Source organism: Macaca fascicularis, chromosome 14, assembly GCF_037993035.2.
Source record: "Macaca fascicularis isolate 582-1 chromosome 14, T2T-MFA8v1.1".
In the NCBI taxonomy this organism is placed as follows: Eukaryota; Metazoa; Chordata; class Mammalia; order Primates; family Cercopithecidae; genus Macaca; species Macaca fascicularis.
Window position 1 is genome coordinate 95,735,480 of NC_088388.1, and position 5,167 is coordinate 95,740,646.

The following is a 5,167-nucleotide window of genomic DNA, read 5'->3' on the forward strand; positions in this document are numbered from 1 at the left end:
AGATGTAGAGACTTTTCATCAAGTTACTTAGGAATGAAGAGTACTAGCAGAAGCAAAATATATTCACTGAGAGTTTCTTCACAGTGAGGAAAAACTCGGTGGTGTGGATCGTCAATTCTAGTGGTAAGGTTCAGTTTCATCAGACAATTATGCCCATCTGTACTCATGTCACTGCAGGCATGTTTTTCTCCTGCCTTTAGGAAGAAACAAAGGGACAGACTGGCTTCCCTTGTTATTTCAGTGTGTTAAAGCAATCATTTACTGTTTATTATACTAATTAATTATCTCCCTATTTATTTTGTGCAATTATTGCTTTTACTTAGTGGGTAGATAATTAATTCCTGTTAGCAGAAGTATAAAAGCAGAAATTTAAAAAGATCTAAAACCCTGACTCAGAATTTGGCACTTAAGTGGGAAAATTCAAATATATTCTTAGGATGCCATGTACTGGCATGAACTTAGATTGCTTTTCATCACTTTTTGAGCATCGGTTCTGCTAGCTGAATTCCTGAATTATGGTTGCTCATCACTTGAACTTGAAATGAACTGCCTGCTCTAATAGGCTTCGTCTTCATTATAAGTTGATATAACAAATAAGTTTAAATATGTAATTAGATGCCAGGGCTCTTGAAGAGTGATTTATTAGGAGAAGATAAATTTTTAGAAAACAAATACGAGGTTATTAAGATGTTGACAGAAGATGAGGACAGTTGCTATTAGAATTTTATAAACAAGTGTTAAAGAGTCTCTTTTTAATGAAACAGTATATTTAAGTAACTCATTGGCTGCATTTTCCCTTGACATTACATTTTCCTATTAATTACATATTCAGTCTGGATATCACGATGTAAAAGCTTGATTAGTAAATAACTGATAAAAAAATTGATGATGAATATTTCAGAGGTTTCAGGAACTCAGCCTCTCAGCAGTTCTTCTTCTTATTGATGCCAGCAATCTATTTCACAATGTGTCAGCAGACAAAAGCATTTTAGGTAAACTTGACATATTAAATTGGATACCATTTTTATCAAGATTCATATATTAAAGGCAATCAGTTGACATTTTTCTGTGATCTGTTTTGTGATTTGTCAAGTTGATTATGTCAATGAAATCAAAGGAAATTTCCCTTAACAGCTTTTATATTTCAGTGTTGCTTTAAGATTTTTTTATTCACTTAATAGAATGTAATACACATGTATATTTTGAAATACTCTTATGGTGTATATATGTATGTGTGTATATATACATATACATCACATGCTTATATACGTATTCATTCCCCGTGTGTGTGTGTGTGTATACACACACACACACATATACAGGGACACTCTGTATCCAAAGAAAAGAAAATTAAAAAACAAAAATAAAAAATCTGCAACTGACTCATGGTTTTGCTACTTTCATTATTTCATTTTGAGGAAATAATTTGCTATATTTTTTCCTATCTATTATATGGGGATAATATTTTAAGTATTAGGCTGTTGTGTGGACTAAATGTGAGAAAATATAGAAAAGTGTCTAGCTCATTCTTTTTTGACACTTGTTAGAGTACAGTACAGTAGTGGGCATTTGGTGTGACTAGTCTTTAATTTTCAAGCAATAACAAATATATAGTATTGAGCACTTGCTAAATATCTGATACAGTTGTAGATGTCTTAACATGTAATACATTTAATGTTTTACTGTAAGTCTGTGATTATTGTATTAATTAAATTGTAACATATAATTACATAACATATCCAAGGTCAACATTTTAATTTATTATTTATCTCATTCATTACAAGATGCATAACTATTTTATCTTAAGACTATGAGAGAAAACACTGAGTAAAATTATGACTATGCCATGTATGTCAAGAAGCCAATCACTTTGAGATGTTAAAATATGAAAAAAGTGAATCCAGGCCGGGCGCGGTGGCTCAAGCCTGTAATCCCAGCACTTTGGGAGGCCGAGGCGGGTGGATCACGAGGTCAGGAGATCGAGACTATCCTGGCTAACATGGTGAAACCCCGTCTCTACTAAAAATACAAAAAACTAGCCGGGCGTGGTGGCGGGCGCCTGTAGTCTCAGCTACTTGGGAGGCTGAGGCGGGAGAATGGCGTGAACCCAGGAGGCGGAGCTTGCAGTGAGCCGAGATCACGCCACTGCACTCCAGCCTGGGAGACACAGCGAGACTCCGTCTCAAAAAAAAAAAAAAAAAAAAAAAAAAAAAAAAAAAAAAAAAGTGAATCCTTATATTGATGAAATATAATAACATCTAGTAAGTGAGAGAACTAGGATTTAGAACCCATGAACTCTCTTTCCAGAGCTTTTCTGCTTATTCATTCTACTATACTTTCATGCACAGAAGGGTTCAATCGATAAGAATTTATTAATTAAAAAATGCACCAGGTCACCACATATACCAACTATCATACTTTCTTAATACTTTTAAGGTAGGTATTTAGGAGCAATAGGTAGGTGAAAAAATTGAGATGAAATGGAATTATTTGAAAGAATATTTAACTCTTTTCTTGATTGAAACTTATTGGATAATTAATGAATGCAGACACTTGATATGCATGAAATCAATTTGTAGATGGAATGATCAATTAATTGTGACAAACCAAACTAACATAAAATGTTCATAATTCCCTTTTTACTTTCAGTTTTTTTCTTTTATAACACTGATGTGTAAGGGAGAAAACATAACTTCCTACTAGAAGTAGGAAGGTTTTTGTCCGAAAGCAAAAGAAAACAAGATAAAAAACCCTTAAACATTCTTTCCCAAATAAATGTTAGCATTCTAGTAATAAGAGTATTTCTACAATGTAATAATGTTCGTATTTACATATTCCATACTTCATATTGAATCAGAGATATTTCTCTTGAAATTTAAAAGGAAAAGAATATCTCTGTGATCACTATGATTTTACTATGACTCTAAAAGTTATGGTCAATGCATTGGGTCGTGAAACAGAAATGATAAACTATAATCACTGAATAGAAAATTATGTAAATACCTATATTTATTTATAGTATTTACCAAGCTTTCTTGGAAACAGAGGTAACTGAAAACTATTAGAACTAATGAAAATCCAATATCAAATAATTAAGTCAAATATCAAAAAAGCAAGTCAGATATCAACTATGTAAAAATCAGTTTAGCCATAATTATTTTTTATTTGCTTATTTTCCTAATTTTATTGAGGCTTAGTCAACAATTAAAAATTATATCTATTTAAGGTGTACAACCTCAATGATTTAACATCATCACACTTGATGATTTGGTAAATATTATGAAATCTTCACAGTAAAGCTAATTAACATGAAAATAATTATTTTAGAACAAAATAAAAAATTAATTATTTTAGAACAAATTTATTTTAGAACAAAAATTCTCATTAGTAAGTACAGTTGACTCTTGAGCAATGCAAGTTTGAACTGCATGGGTCTACTTATATGCAAAATTTTTTCAATAAATATATTGTAAAATTTTTTGGAGATTTGCAACAATTTGAAAAACTCTCAGAAGAACCACATGATCTGGAAATATCAAAAAGAACAAAAAAAGTCATGAATGCATAAGATATATGTAGATATTATATTTACCATAAAATATATAAAAATCCATTATAAAAAGTTAAAATTTATTAAAACACACACACACACACAAACACCTGTAAACCTGTACATTGCACTCTCATTCATAGTCGAGAGAAATGTAACAAATGTAAAGATGTGCTATTAAATCATAACTGCATAAAATTAACTATAGTACATAAAGTATTACTTTAATTATTTCATTGTCACCTCCTGTTGCTATGGCAGTGAGCTCAAGTGTTGCCAATATCCCTTTAAAACATATTGTGAGGCTAATCATCTTCACGTAATTTGTCTCTGCAATAAATTTTATATCTGTTAAAAGTGATGTATCACAGCTCTCATATAGTTTTTCATTGTATGTTGTGCAATATAGTAAACCTTAAATAACACTATGGGATCCATACAAAATGCCACTAGTGATGCTGGAAATTTTCCCAAGAAGCACAGTAAAGTCATGACATTATAAGAAAAAGTGGAATTGCTTGATATCTACTATAGATTGAGGTCTGCAGCTACGGTTTCCCACCACTTAAAGATAGATGAATCTAATGTAAGGACCATTGTACAGAAAAAAAAAAAAAAAGAAATTGACAAAGCCATTGCTGCAGCTATAGTAGCACGTGCAAAAACCTTGTGCTTTTTTTGATATATGTTTTTATCTCATATTGAAAATGCAGCCTTATTTTGGTTCAGAATTGCTATCAGAAAGGCATACATATAGACTCTAATATGATTGCCAAAAAAGCAAATTCAGTGCATGACAACTGAAAGCAAAAGGAAGGGGAAGGATCTAAAGCTGGAGAATTTAATGCCAGCAAATTGTAGTTTGATAATTTTAGAAAGAAGTTTGGCTTAAAAAATGTAAAGATAACAAGAGATGCAGCTTCTGCTGACCAAGAAGAGGCAGCAGATGAGTTCCCAGATACTATTAAAAAAATCATCAAGGAGAAGGGATACCTACCTGAACAGGTTTTTAATGAAGAAAAAAAGTACCCTATTCTGGAAAAAAATAAAATAAAAGCCACACAGGACATTTATTAGTATAAGGAAAAGAAGTGAGCACCAAGATTTAGGCAGGAAGGGGTAGGCCAACTCTACTGTTTTATGCTAACACAGTTAGGTTTGTGATTAGGACTGCCTTTATCTGTAAAGCTGCTAAGTCTTGAACCTTCAAGGGGAATGATAAACACCAACTGCCCGTCTTTTGGTTGTACCACAGGAAGTCCTGGACAATGAGAATCCTTTTTCTGAGTCCTTAGGATTGATGCTTTGTCCCTGAAGTAAGAAGTCCCTCACCAGTAAGGGATTGCCTTTTAAAGTTCCTTTGATATTGAACAATGCCCTTGGCCATTCAGAACCCCATGAGTTCAACACCAATAGTGCTGAAGTGATCTAATTGCCTGCAGACACATCATCTCTAATTTAACTTCTAGATCAGCGAATCATAAGACCTTAAGGCTCATTACCCATGGTACTCTATAGAGAGGATTGTCAATGCTGTGAAAAAAAAGAAACCCTGGTACAGAGAATATAGAGAACATTATGAAAGGCTGGAAGGATTACACCACTGAAGATGTCATT